Raw genomic sequence first — 15,755 nt, forward strand, 5'->3', positions numbered from 1 at the left:
CGGTGAACTCACCCCCCTTTCAAGTTCGTCTTCTGATTGTGGCCGCTCCTAATGGAGAATTCGCGTGGTTCTTTCTGGGCGCTCTCAAGCTCTCTTTGCAGAGCGCGCGAGTTCGAGTGGTGAAAAGGGAGTCTGGTGGCCTCATCGGCTGGTTTTTTTTCCAAAGGCGCCTCTCCCTCTCAGAGCGCTCCCTAGCAAAGTGCCGAACCGAAATTTTTATCGGTTTGGTTCGGGTTCGGGTTCACGGGTTTCAGTTCAGTTCCGGTTTCAGTTCCTGGGAGTAAAAATAACGGTTCGAACCGCCATACTGAGAAAATCTATTCCGCGTTGTTTTTGTAATAAGCACTATTTCATGCGTGAAACGAGTGACTATATTGTTTTTCGTCATTCGTAGAATCCACTTTTATTTTCAGGTAGCAAAAAAAACAAAATCGTGTTATTTAGTTTTAACGGAACAGTAAAAGAAAAGCTAGATGAGCATACAAAACGTCGTATTTATACGAATCCAAATGTATTTGTTTACCTCAGTGGCATATATTTTACCGGAATCAAAAGGCTATCTGTCCGGTAGATCGAATTAAAGCAGCCGTGATTTGTACACCTTTGCCTTACAGTATTAGACGTTGAATCCTAGTTGTGGTCTTGAACTTAGGAACTAATTACAGTTCATGAAATGCAAGAATGGACACCCCATCACCATATATATCGGGAAATCTTGTTTATGAAATACGCTTCACGATATATATGATGAGGACGCAACTGAGATAAAAACCAATGTTATTTGCTAAAATGTCAAAAAATTCTAAGGACAGGCCCTTTCGGGCTACCTTTTATTCGCACCCTTTTGCTTTTCAACGAAGTCAGTGGCGCCTCCTTTGAGTAGCTCCGGCGCCCTTCCGGTTGACGTATATTTCCAAAGTTTCTAGTCAGAATTCTTTCATCATAAGAGTGAATCCAGTCTGATAGTAGTATAAGTGGCCATTTCTAGAAGATACCGTGTATATTTGATTTCGCAAATACTGCGAAACCCGTCGTCTAGTTCAGAACCGGAAGTGGTTGGGGGCTATTCGAACACTGGCGCCACCACGTTTCAACTCACGCGAGAAAAAGCGAATAGAAACTATGAGCACAAATCACGAGACTTGTTTTCCTGACCAACATTGTTTTCAACTCAACACAGTGATGCAGGCAAAGAATCATGCGGAAAAGGGTGATCACAATTGTACACTCTAATCTATACGTACCTAGCTTCGTTCTCTTATCAAATATGGCCTAAAATAGCGCGCACTCAAATGAACATTTTCGGCATAGCTCGGCCTTTGAGGTTTGTTCTTGACAAGATGCCGGCGAATTCAATTTGCAAATAAGCATTACCCTTGCTAATCGGTGATTTTGGTTTGTTAAATAGAACTAAGTAGTATTTCATACTCTACTCGACATTGCAGCTACTTATCTGGTCACTTTCTGGTGGTCTACGTGCGGATCCATCATAGTTGGCCATGCACCCCTGTGTACTTTGTGATTGTCCAGCCCACAGATATATAAACTTGTTGTTCATCACATAAAGGAGGAAATAACAGAATTTCACAAGTTTGAGAAGTTAAAGTTTTTGTCAGAAACCCATTGTTATTTAAATTAGCTTTAATATAAAAAAAACATCGTTTAAGGCTCTTTCAAATCACTTATAAAAACTCCGGTAACTTTCCGGCGTTTTTACTGAAGATAAAAATTGTCGAGAAAGGTTTGCAGAGCACATTTCAGATAATATTGGGGTGCATTTACTTATGATGTAAATCTTTAAGATGATCGGCCTTTATTTATGTTGTCAAATCTTCTGGCAGTAATAAATATATTCCTATTATCATGAGTAATTTGACTTTATGAAGTTGACATAACCGCTTGAGACCGACAGGGGAGGGCGATACTCGAAAATGCGCCAGCCGCTGAGTCTGCGGAAACGTGCTTTTTTGTTCGCTGTTTGCCAGTGTGTGAAACACCGGGCCGCAGGTTACGCCAAAAATAACTCCGTGCTCAGATAATATATCTGGAGGCTAATACACAAAATGTGCAGAAAGAGGGATAATAAATGGTATTCTTCTAAATAATCTCACACACAACGCCTTACGGCAAAAAGCAATACATAGAAATGCATGCAATGATATTCCTAATCTTATATAAATAGCGCGAAGGAGAGACAATATATTTCTAATTTTAATCACATTGAGACATCGGTTTTCTCGATCTCGAAACTTCACAAAATACCGTTGCGGGGGGGGGGGGGGGGGGGGGGGGGGGCTAATGTTATTTCCGGTGTTATGTGCACTTGTTTTGGCGCATATCATCACGATACTGCTATATATATTGCACAAGTTTACAATTTGGACATATACTTTTGCTAGTGTCGAGCACATTGCATTTCACCAGAAAACTCATCTGTTTAACGTGGTTTGCAAGTGTATCATCGCACTATATGCAGGGTGTCCTTGCGATTTTTTCTTGCTGAGAAAATCGAATACGACGGTGCAAAATGCACGCCTCTGAAGGTTTGTCATGTATTCGAGACACAAAAGTTATTCTTGCTTGGCGCAGCGTTGAGGAACGGAGCGGACGTCTGGCACTATGCAAACGCGCTTTCTAGCAGGAGTATTATTGCAAACAAAGTAGTTTCTTGGACCACTCTTTCTGGTGTGTGCCGAAGATGCGGAGCGGAGGAACCTTTACAAAACAGTATGTTTTCAATAACCCCCCACAACACCCCCCCCCCCCCCTCTTCCCCTTCCTTTTTTTTTTTGTTTCCTTTTTTTTTGTTTCGATGCTCCTCTGGATAATATTTTTTTTATTCCTAAGGGACTCCCACCTCCATTTGGGGGTGTTACTTGGACAGTTTTATTGGCGTCATTTGCTACTGGTAATCCCCCATCTCTTTAATTTTGCACCCGAAAAATGTGCAACTAAGAAAAAAGAAACACGGGGGTGGTCGAATTAAGTGATTGTCAAAGTTCAGCTGTCCCTCTGAGGCCACTAGGATATCTCTTTTCAGATGTCCCCCCCCCCCCCCCCCCCCGTACACCGCTGTAGTTGTATTTATCGTAGGATTAATAAATCACACTTAGTCCCTCAATGCTTTTATTCTTAGGGTCAACTTTTTGAGACAGTTCAGCGACAACGAAAACATGTTTGGGTGCCTCAGTGATGTCTACATGTAAAATGGGTCGTGCAAGAATTTTTGAACTTCCAGTGAATACCACTAGGAGCTTTGATAACATCATTGCTAACTTGCAAAAACACTCATTAGTTTCCCTCTCTGCTCAATGGCGGACGCCAGAAAATAAAGAATAAAAAAAACTTTCCTCTACTCAACTCGCTATTACAACAAGCGGCCATATGATCTGACGCTAATTATAGCATTCCGTCAGGTTTTATCATAGGCTACGTTTACATGGATGCGACTGCAGCGCATCGGATTCAGTTAACGAATCGAATCGGTCCATGTAAACAACTCGAATCGGATCGGATCGGATCCGATCCGATCCGCTGGGACGGGGTGGTTTGAGATGGTCAATCCGAATCGAGACTCTCCATGTATACGCTAGCGGATCGGATCGAGTGCTCGAGCGAGGGATTACGGGAGCTTATCTTTGCATGCCGCTAGGCAAACCGGACACCTCGGAAACAATCTGAAGGTCACGAGGTTTGCGTTGTGATCCTTCGACACGAGGTGCCGCTACTGGTCGATCCGAATCCATGTAAACGTAGTGGTTGAAGTGGATCCGATTCGCTAACTGGATCCAATGCGCTGCTGTCGCATCCATGTAAACGTAGCCATAGTCATGCGCTAGGGTTTGCAAAGTATAAAACAAGGGTTGAGCTTCAGACATTGTTAGAGTTCGGCTATTCTCATTTTTGATTTAGCACGCGCCATTATCCGAATGTGTGCCAATGCTGATTGTCATGAACCCGAGCACTGGACTCGGGCTCATGACAATCGAGTACGTCACGGTGTCATGTGACTCGAGGTGAGAAGTCGTGATGCCTTGTGACGACACTTGGTCAACAAGCTGCTGGCAGACTATGCTTGTCCGCTTTCGTATCAGTTTTGGAAAAGCTGAAGACCTAAATCTTCGCCGATAGACGGCCAACGCGGCACACGAACGCCGCAAACAATCCGAGAACGAGCGCCAAATTAGAGCACTACGGATTGCATTGTTTTTGCTCAAAACAGCTAACAATATTTATACTGAGTTTAGATTCTCTTTAGTTTTAGTCGAATTGATTTGGTTTGTTAACTAGTAATTGTAAGAAAAACATACTTGTTAAGCGTATATGCTTTACATTTTTTAATAATTTTTTTATAATCACGCTTGTTCGACCCATTGGCGCTGCAAGCGGAAAATGCAAGCTCACCGTACTGCTTTCTGAAAATCCTCTTGTATAAGCAGGTGGCGCAAACCCTGCTGCGTTTGGGGCCCCCGATTTCTTTGGGGCACCCAAATGTTGGGGCCCCCTATTTTAAAACCCAATATTTTGGGGTAATTGACACCCGCGACTAGGTCGTCTTACTTGCGCTGGCCTCAGTGTCTTGTGGGACAATTTTGAACTTTAATTACCCCTTCTTTGTATTTGGTAATAGCGTGATACGACATTACAAAGTCATAAGAAATCAAGTTGATCCGGAAGAAAGTGCAGTGCTAAATGTTTGACTCAAATATTCACCTCGATTTGTAATCTTCAGCCAGTTTCATCTTGATATATTGTTTGCGATATTACTCTTTCTGAGTCGTCGGGTCATTTTGATTTTCAAATACAATCGTGTTTACGTTTAGTTATAATGTAAGATTCGCACTTACAATGTAGTTTGCCCTTCCGAGGGTTTACGTTGAAATAATGACGGTGCTTTAGTAGAACTACCAAAATAAATTGGAACCCGATTCAGTTTTGTTTAAGTTACCAGGAAATATCAGTCTAAATACAAATGTGCTAAAACAAGACGCAGTTGCCTTAAATTAGAAGTATATCTTATGTCATACGTTCGGTAATATTCTGCCTATCATAACTAATTCGTCAAGCAGAACACCTGCTACTAATATTCACTAAAACGACAGTTGAAGTATACGCCCCAGCAGTACTGTACCTGTTATGAATTAACGATAAACAATACTGATTATTACAGAATTACCCTGTCGACATATAATAACTTATGTCGAGAAGACTAGAACCCGCATTTATAAAATATGAAATAAATAAAACTCCTCATTCATGGGCATGTTAAAAAACTTTAAAATCAAGTTTCTTAAAACGAGATGACGAATAAGCTTGCGATGTAGACTCTTCGCGTGCCCATCGGCATGCGGTGGCTCGTCGATTGTTTTACATACTTAATTCTAAGGCTTAAACGTACCCGTCAAACAGGAGCATTAAAATAATAATTACACACAACGCAAGAGGGCAAGCACTAGTAAAAAAAAAAAGAAGACAGGACAAGAGCGGAAAAAAATGTTTAAAAACTACAACAAAAACAAGAATAAATTTGGAGAGGTTAAGACAGGAAAAACGCTGACTGACAACTGATGTTTAATTAACGAGAAGGAAGAGAAGAAAGAAACACATCAACAAGGAAACAAAAGGACGAAGGAAGAGAATGAAGGGTCGAGTAATTTTTAATAATTAAAATACTATAAATGACAAAAGCAGTTAACCTTTGAAAAAGAGAGACTTTCATTTTAAATTAATTCAAATGCATGTAGTGCTCTTCACATTTGATGCCGCCACTAGGTTGCCTAAGATTGATCTACTGCGGGCTAGTCAAAACAAAATTAGGCACTTCCCAGGGCTGCGTTATAACGAAACAGGTGAAACTTTACCACGTAGTTTAAACTGAAGGTCAAGAAATATCACCAAAATTGCTGAAAACGAAGTCAGCCCTGGAGGTGTTAAGTTTTGCGGAGTATAAAGAGCCACGATGTGACGCCTCGTTTTTCCTATCTGGGCGTTTTCCTTTTAATGAGCACTGAAATAAACGTCGTGGTTCATAAAGTTATTTCTGAGTAATAGAGCGGTAGAAGATGGCGTAAGGGTTCAACTCTGTCCTTCAAAGGGTTGAGTAGATAAGCAGTCTCTACGTAGGGGCCCAACACGCCATCCATCCTATCCCAGTTCTCACGAGAATTCAGTCGTGCCAAGACTCAAGAGAAACGCAACCCAAAGACGTTAGCATAGCGCGTGATGTGCGCACGTTTCCTAACGTCGTGCATTCGAACAACGTCTCCTGAATAACAATGCGCTCGGGGGAGAATATTTCCGATTCGGAAGAGTCGGCAACTTCGGGTTCGTTGACCCCCGGCGGTGGGCCGCGCCTCAAGCATACGCTGCATGCGGGGAAGCTAGCTTTCCGGCACGGAGCGAATTTTCGTTTTTGCGCGAGGGATCCATCGCGCCCATCTCTATTTCAAATGAGCAGATATATTTGCTTATGCATGCCAGGATCCTTTCCAGTGGCACAGGGTTCATGATGATGTCATATTGTACTTACGTGAAGAAAGCAATGCCGGAGACGGTGAGAGGGACAACTTACCTGCAAAGAGAAAGTATGCGTTTGGTTAGATCACCCATTGAATGTAGCCGAACATATATACGATCATAGAAGCCGCGTTCATTCTTTCATACTAGATAAATTTAGTTATCTTATCAAGTATACACATTATTTTACACATAGTCTAGAGGGTTTAGGCCCGTAACCTGTTTGCTAAAACAGCCGAGTCTTCGACCGAACTCATAGTGCTAACCGCTGTACATCCGTACTAGGAAACAAACCCCGAGATACTAAGAGGGAAATACACAGATACGTTAATAAACAAACAAAAAATAGGTTGTACGCAAGTTTTACTACCTTTTGACAATACCGAACCATTTATAAAGGCCAAAACACCAAGAACAAGTAATATGCAGCCTCTGTGACCTCTCAGGTTGTGGCTAATCGGCGATAAACATTCTTATACCTTGTTTTTACGAGTAATACCACAAGAGTCAACCTAAGCCAATCAATAGTGCTGCTTGATTGTAGGTCAGACGAGCATGAAAAGCTAACAAAAAAGTATAAACGTAGCCCCTTGTGTTTTTATTAGGAGTGCGCTCGAAACAATAGCAATGAGGCTGGAGGCCCCCAGTATCCGATATAGCATTTAAGGCTATTTTAATAGTACAGGGAACTCAGCGTGTTTTTTGGCCCGAATAACTAAACTATGTATCGCAGAATACTCAAACTCCGCGCAAATGCCACGCTAGCGGTTGGGATAGAATGCGAAATTTTGAGAACTTGACGATACCTGGATCAGAAGATAATTCAGAAAAACGATTTTTCTATATGAGCCGTCGTCAACCTAAACATAATTTCGTCAAAAGAAAAAGTCATTGTGGGCACCAGTAGCAACAATTTTACAGTGACACAGTGAGCAAGAACAAAAATAATACTATTTTTCTCGCTCACAAGTATTTATCGCTAATATAATTCCCACGAGTGTTGTCAATACCATTTCTTGTTTCGACGATATTAGGCTTAGGTGGACGACGGCATAGAGATAAATTTAGTTTTTCTCCGTTATCTTTTAATCCAGCCGATCAAACATTCGCTTTCTATCCCAACCGCTATTTTCTCATTCTCACGGAGTTCGAGCTTTCTCCGATGCATAGTGTATTTATCAGAGCCGAAAAACATGTTTCTCTTTTTTTTCAGGAATTAGATGTACAGGGAGTCCCCCCAAAAATTTTACAGGGTTTTTGTTTACCGCGGAAGTAGACTAAGCATCGCTGAACGCTCATTCTCCGCCCAAAGCTAGCACTAGGGGTCACAACCAGATGGCAAAGTTTCAGCACGAACCGATATTTCATTCAAAAGTTATAACTGATTTTTTTTTGAAAATTTCAACGGGAAAAGGGTGCCAATTGTTGTAAAAAAAAAAAAAAACCTCGATTTTTTTCGGGGGACACTTCGTATTTATATAGAGGCAATCAAACTGAAGTTAGTCATATTTTGTGTAATAAAACATTACAAACTTCATATTTGTCGTGTTTTTGCTTTTTGTTCCTGTCCGTAGGCTATAGTAAACCTCCTCACCGGCATCCTGACCTAAACTTAATATGTTGTTACTATTTAACATTGGAATAAAACCCCACACAGAAAGCTGCGATAAATCACGTGCGAAAAGGACGAGTGTTTATGAACACCCTTAAAAAACCGCCTGTCTAGAAAACATATCAGCCATTCCAGAAGCAAACAAGGCAATCACTTCGGAGCTGATTCGTCATTTTAAAAATGTCTGCTCCATGACCGAAAACATTTCTCGGATGCTCAATTTGCTGGAAGCCGCCCAGGGGCCAACGACAATCTCAACAAGCGAAAGAACTACAAATCAAATCCAAGGAACCGCAGGCAATATGAAGCCGATGTCCTGCTGTCGAAGGGTCGTGATTTACTACAGCCTACCGTCCCCGATGCATCGAGTTCAAACAGTTCCTTCTTTTGTTCGACTCCCAAAAACAAGAGTCAAGAAAACCACCCAATAAAGGCGGGGAAGCGGACAAAAGTCAATGTATATAAAACGAATTCCACCGGGCATTGTTGCGGGGAAAGACGAAGCTCGACAGTCAAGTTTTATGGAAGCGACTGGTTGCTGCACAGTGTTGAATGCCTCTCTCTTTGTTAAATTCAAAAAAGAATCTCTACTTCATCCCAAGAAGTAATTACGACTTTGACAATCGGACACAGGCATAAAAAAACTCGGGTTTATAATTAGCTCGAACAATTATTTATATTTCTATAAGTTCCGAATATTAAATAAAAACTCGCTGTGATTCACAATCTGGAGAGCGAAAATACTTGTACGCAAAACAATCCAAATTGATTCCCCGACTTCTAGAGGCTGGTACTTTGGTGACGTACTGTCCGAGGACATAAAATTGTTTGATATTTTATTTTTCTACTGAACACAAAACTCACATATAGTAAGAAAAAAAAATAAAGCATTCAAGCAACATTAGCGGCCACGGGGCCTTGAGAGCCGCTTCCAGAGCAAAACGTGCAATTAGACCCGAACTCTCGCCCAATGCTCACGGAAACCTTGCGTTCACTCGTGCACTTGTCTAACAAAGAGCAGCTTCTGAAAATTGACGCCGCAGTTTCTAAATGGAACGCAGTTTTGCAAAGCGTCTTTAAATCTTACGCAAAAGCTATTTGCGGTAGTGCGGTTAGCTTTTTACTTTCCAGCAGCGTAGAAGATGTGCTGCTCCTCACAAGCAATATACTTTTTTGATTTCCGGAAATCATGTTGGCTCGTCGTTTTATCGTTTTCAAACAATCATAAAATAGCTCATAGGCGTTTCTAGCGTATTCAGAGCACTAAGTGCGTCGTATTGTAAGTATGTAGTATTACATGTCTGTGGGGCCATAAGCGTTTAAACATCAGACATAATTTTCGCCAAAGCCACACACACAACCCACTCCACAGCACAGCAGACAAAGGTAGCCGCGCACAGAAAGCGGTTATTGGAACGGCCTATGGACCGTTTTATGCATGGGCAGCGTCATTTTGAGTACCGCAGCGCCTGCTGGAGTGCGTCCGATTCTGCGGCCGCGCTGCGTGTGGGCAGGAGCTAGCCTTTTTCATTTGCCATTGATGTGTGAAAGTAACGGTGCCCGATAAAATGTAGTTTCGGGACCGGCATCCGGGTCTTTCTCCCGTTTCTCCAAACTCAGCAAGGAGGAAAGCACGTGGCAGCCATTTAAAACATTTATCTCGCCCTCTTTCAAGGAAACGGTCCATATGACGCAATATATAGTCGAATAAACCAGTCTCTCGGTTCGTTGAAAGCTATATCAGCATATTATAGAACCTGCAATCTAATTTTAATTGTATGTGGGCTCTTTTAAAAAAACCGTAAATACTGTCGGAAGCTTTTGCGCGAAACTTGCACCCTGCGGCAATTGTGTGCTGAGTGCGATAAACGTTTATGCACAATTTATGATCGAATATTCAGTATAATGCGGAGAGCTACCGAGAGTGTTTGTTCTACGGTATGCTGATTTAATGACGAACTATAACCCGTCTCATTATAAGTGCCCGCCAAATAAAACTGCGCAAGAGAGGCATCCATTGTTTGATACTTCTCGCTTTACGCGCGTACTCGGCGTTCTAGGCGCTTGCATATTCAGCTTCGTTCACTCTTGCAGTAAAACGGATGTAGTGGAACGTATTTTCATTCTCCTTTCACCGTATATTTAGAACTAAGTCCGACAGTAACACAACTGGAGAAGAAAAAAAAAAAACACTTGTAAACTCGTAGCCGCCAACACTGGACAAAGTACAGGATGATCTATTGGTGTATTTTTAGGGAATGCGTTAGCATGACCCTTGGAGATGCCACACGCGTCCATTTTGGGAAACGCTAACGCTGACCCCTTAGGTTTTCTCTTTTGGCTTTTTCTTTTGCTTCTTCTATTTTTTGTTGCCTCGTTTTTGGCCTCGTGGCGGAATCAGTGTCAGCATATCCTAAAGGGGACGTTTGTGGCGTTTCCCAAGGGTCATGCTAACCGATTCCCTAAAAATTCACCAATTTATCATTCCGTTTATTTCTGCACTTCTTTTTCGTACTCTGCCTGTGAGAGTACGTAGACGCCCTTGCATATGGTCATCCATATCACTCGTGGAAAGGACCACATCCATACCACTCGTGGAAGAAACCGCATTCATATCACTCGTAGAGGGAACCACATCCATCGTTTTGACTACACACACACACATTGGAACTCACGCACCGCTACTGCAGAAACCCAGAGCGAAGAACAAGCGGCGACGACAAAGCGGCCACTGGCCACGTCCGTCTTCCTCCGCGCCGCGGCGCAACACCTCCTAAACAACAAAGCCGTAGGGTTGGATGAGATTGCGTCATCAGAGAAGGCCAACCCTGGGCACAGATTAGACACGACGATTCCGTCAACGTTAGGCTCAAACTTGACTAGAAGCCGAGCACTGACGCAGCATTCATTTTCAATCTGTGTTCAGCGTTGGCCTTCTCTGATGACGCCATATCATTCAGCACTCCGGCTTTGTTATCTAGGAGGTGTTGCCTGCCGCCTCCTCCTCTCCGTTTCCGCGCCAGCTGTGCTGTACGCGTGATATCGGTGAAAACGAAAGGGCTCGTTTTGACAAAAACCCGGATGTGTCAGTCAGTTCGTTGGCGTCGTGGAGAGAGGGAGAGGTTGACGCATGCAAACGTCAGCGCTTCGGACCAATGGGAGCGTCCCACGTGTAACACTCTCCCCCTCCTTCTTGCTCCTTTCCTGGCGCTGACAAATGAAAGACACCGTCGGGTTTTCGTCAAAACGAGCGTTCCAATGCTAATGCATTAAAATACTCAAAAAGATGGGTTTCTGAGGAAAGTCAGAATGCCAACTTCTGAATATAAAATTACAGTACGGAAAAAACGTTTCTGCAACTCAAGAGCTTTTAGTAACATTCCTCTTTTTTGTTGCTCAATTTGTAATGTTTAGCCTTAATCAGGAAAGGATAGAAAATAATCATGCCAGAAGACATAATTGTAATAAAGTACGCAACAGAATTTTCTGCATGCTAATACAACGAGTGGGGGCTGAGTTAGTTTGGTCATGTATATTAGTACAACCAACTGAGCGTAGACAAGTACACAAAGAAAGGCAAAGAAGCGCAAGGCCTGCATGTACTTCCCTTTTTCTTTGTAAATCTATGTACATTAAGGTGGTACAATTCATATGCTAAAACAAACATTCGTACTGCCCGAGATATTTGATGGAGTTTATAATTTCTTTTGTCACGTAAACCTTTCAAAATACAGGTTGTCATCATTACATATTGATGTGAAAATTTAAGATAGAAAAATTATGTTTTCACAAATTATTTTTAATAAAGATAAAACGCCCCATTAAATCCTTTCCTCAATACCCCACAAAAAGTTAATACCAGTTCCTCTGGTTTTACTTTACCAAAGACAACAGGCTTTAAATTACATATTCAATGAATTATCTTTGTATTTCTGGCGATGTCAAGCATAGGAGAAACAGTTTTATTCGACCACGATTTTAAGCCCCTCATTACACTTTTACAAACCGCCATCAGACGTTTAATAATTTGTACATTGCGTGAAAAAAGGGCACTCAATATTTTTGCGTTTGACATGCTGATGGATTGCGGTATAATCTCATATTTTAGTTTTTTTTTTTATCTTCACGACGTTAAACCTACAAATGTAAACTTAAAAGTCACACGACCGGCATTCTTGTGTATTGTTCGAGGATAATTTTATGACTTTACGTATAATTAATGGTAAAGCTTTGGTCACAAACCTCGTGTCACTAATGTTATCTTCGAAACGTTTCTAGAATGCAGTAAACGTTATTTCAGAAATAATTGTGTTGGAGAGGATGTAATTTAGGACCGGCGCGTATACAGTATTACAATAATACATATTACAAATATACTTAGAATGACGAAAAAATTCAATAAACGCAGCAAAGAAATGAAAAAGGGATGCTGACTTCTAACTTTAAAAGTTATCAAGACCGAAGTTATCTAACGTAAGAATTCACATGTATAAAAAAACGCGTCAATATGCGTTTAAAGATGTTTGACAGCGCAAATTTGTCTCCTTGACGTCTTTGTAGTAAGTCTTATATTGGTTTTATTTTTAAAAGGGCGAACATTGCCTTTGTAGAAGTTGAGATAATTCCACATATCCTCTTAATATTCTCTCATCTGGAGCTAATATTTGTTCTTAAGCAGTTACTTTATAAAGAGTCTCGGACAGTCATGTGTTGTGAACAGAATGTGTTCAGAAGAGCGTGTTTCTCGTTGCGCAAAACTGTTCCTAAGGATGGGGGAAGCCGAGGAGAACGACGGCGCTCGAGGGGGCAGAAGCGGTGGCCGGCGGACCGGCGCACGTGACCGGGCCACGTTCAGTTCGAAGCGAGGCACGGGCAAGAACGGCAGCAGCAGAGCGACACTCGGACGATTGGACGACTCCGAGATTAACGGCCGGGTAGCGCAGCGCCACGAACAGTAAAACAATTTAGCACATCTCCTTGCAGGTGTGCCTTCTTGGGAGAGCGAACCAGGCAGGGAACAATTGGGCAGCAGTTTGATAGAGCAACCCACTAGGATTACATCTTAAATGTAAGCGTACACATTTGCAAGAATGGTAACTTTTTAAATGTCTTACGGACAGTCACGCAGCAGCTATAAAAATATTCTAGTAGAAGGGGTTACACGAACAGAATAATTTTAATCAATGAAAACATAAACTAAATATTTTTTAAAAGGTACGATTCTCAACAAAACAAAATAAGGTATTTATTTATTATATATATGAAAGACAGGAGGATCACACAATCTGGAAAAGGTTTAGGCTTATGATATTTTTGCACTTGTTTCTGACAAAGCTAGTCACGCGAAAACAAGAGGATCTGTTCTCCATGAGCCGTTTGTTAAAAAGATAAATTTGAATAATGGGCACTAGCAACCGATTTCAGTCAAATGTATCGCAGCCAAATTTGGAGCTGAATCTAATTGAATTACAAAAATTTAAGCCAGAAACAAATACAAGTGAATGTTTTAGTGTAGTTTTAAGGACTTCAAAATATGTTCTGCCACTTTTATGAAGCGTATATTTAATTTTTAACAGTTATGATGACAGAATTGCATATTTTCGCAATGTACGGCACTGTTTAAACAAAGTCCTTGTTTTTGACGTAACCAAACCACAATGCGTGAAAGCTTGGTCTGCTGGGCAAGTTGGTACAGGACATTCATGTTAAAAATAGAGCAAAAAAGAAGGGACAAAAAGACGAAGAAGCACACAGGACAAGCACTAACTAGCAACTAAAGTTTATTGAATGTTTTCTACTTTGCTATATCCGTGCACGCGCTTAATCTCGTCTCAACAAAAAACACGGCGTAGTGCCAAATTAGCAGATACAGCCCGCCCACCGCGTATTCAAAAAGTCAGCAAAACAGCTATATCACCCCACCGCACAATCCGAACGAGGAAACGAAAAAGCGCGGCGTTAATATTTACAAGTTAGTGTTAATAAAACTGTACTCTTTGTAAATATTAACGCGGCGTTTTTTCCTTTCCTCGGTCGGATTGTGCGGTGGGGTGATGTAGCTGTTTTGCTGGCTGTTTGAACAGGCGGTGGGCGGACTGTATCTGCTGATTGGGCGGTACGCCGTGTTTTTTTGTTGAGACGAGACTAAGCGCGTGCATTGCGATAGCAAAGTTGGAAGCATTCAATAAACTTTAGTTGCCAGTTAGCGCTTGTCCTGTGTGCTTTTTCGCCTTTTTGTCCCGTCTTTTTTGCGTTATTTTTAATATGAATACACACTGCGGTGATTGATGGAAATTAAGAGAATGCTTTCGTTCTTCGTTACTTTTCCCTAACTCTACACTTTGGCATTTCGTAATCCGGATTATACAATCTCATCCGTCACCTGCTCTGTTTAAAAAAATTACAGACTTGAAACTTCTCGGAACACTTTTTTTTTCGGGCGGGGAACTGCAGAATTTGTTCAGTTCGGTTAATTAATTTGCTGCCGTTTATGCGCAAGAATGGACCGCACAAATTTTTTTTTCTGAGGGTATGAACACTAGATGCCTCATATGCAGTACCCTTGAAACAGTTACCGAATATTTCTTACATCAACGCAACAAAAGAGAACTGGCAGCCTCTTCGATCTATTTACGTAAGCTTACTGAACAAGGTTCTTTCGCCATCCTTCTCTGGGCTCCACCGACAAAACTGCGGGAAAAGCGAGCCAGCCAGCAGAGAAATGAATTGCGCCCGAACTAACAAAGAACCCACTCCCCTCCCGCCCACCACATCCACCCGCAGGAACCCTCCAAGTTCGCCTCGGCCCGAAACAGCTGAGCTCCCTACTCGAGCGACTAGGCACCACCTCGACGGTCGAATAAATTGCTGGCAGCGCAGTACAGAGGCGCACCGCGGCACCGTAGCCCCCGGTAGCGGCGCAAGACGAGCGGCAATGGCCGTCTCTCCGCATACTGTCCGACTCTTGGGTGCCATCGTCGTCGTCGGCGAGAACGTCGAAGTGGTTAGCGTTGGACACCATGATATCTCACTAACTCATAACAACTAAAAGTCATTACGCAGATACGACAAGCGCGGCAATGCGGGCAGTCATCGCGCGCTAGAAGCTCCTGGAACATGGGCTGGTGGCGTTAGCCGTCGCCGTCGATGATGGCGACTAACCCTGACGTTTTCGGAACAAGGGAGCCCGTGAGGCAAGCTTTAGGAGGAAAGAAAAAAAAGTAACAGACACGTAAACGCGTCTTCCCGCATTAAGCGTCCGCGCTCTGAAAAGCGCGCAGGCGTCTATTAGTTTGAGGAGGAGTTTGGTGTCACCGCTCGCCTACGCGGGCAAGGCCGCAGAGTAGACGCTGGCCGAATTTGTTATGCTTCATTTCTTCAATGTCGCTCGAATTTGTTGGGATTATGTTTCCTCCCACCCCTTCCTTGAATGGCCATCGAGTTACGCACTTCGGTCTCGGAAAATTCCTGTACTTTCTCCCCCGAAGTTGCGAGCGTTGATATTGGGAATCCGATTGACAGGTCGTCTGCGAACTCCTACGATTCTTTCCCAGTATGTGTGTGTGTGTGTGTGTGTGTGTGTCTGTGTTTGTGCGCGTTTTAGACTTTAAGTCGAGACATTGTAAAA

The sequence above is a fragment of the Ixodes scapularis genome, unplaced genomic scaffold (genome assembly GCF_016920785.2).
Source record: "Ixodes scapularis isolate PalLabHiFi unplaced genomic scaffold, ASM1692078v2 PGA_scaffold3__209_contigs__length_174095766, whole genome shotgun sequence".
NCBI lineage: Eukaryota > Metazoa > Arthropoda > Arachnida > Ixodida > Ixodidae > Ixodes > Ixodes scapularis.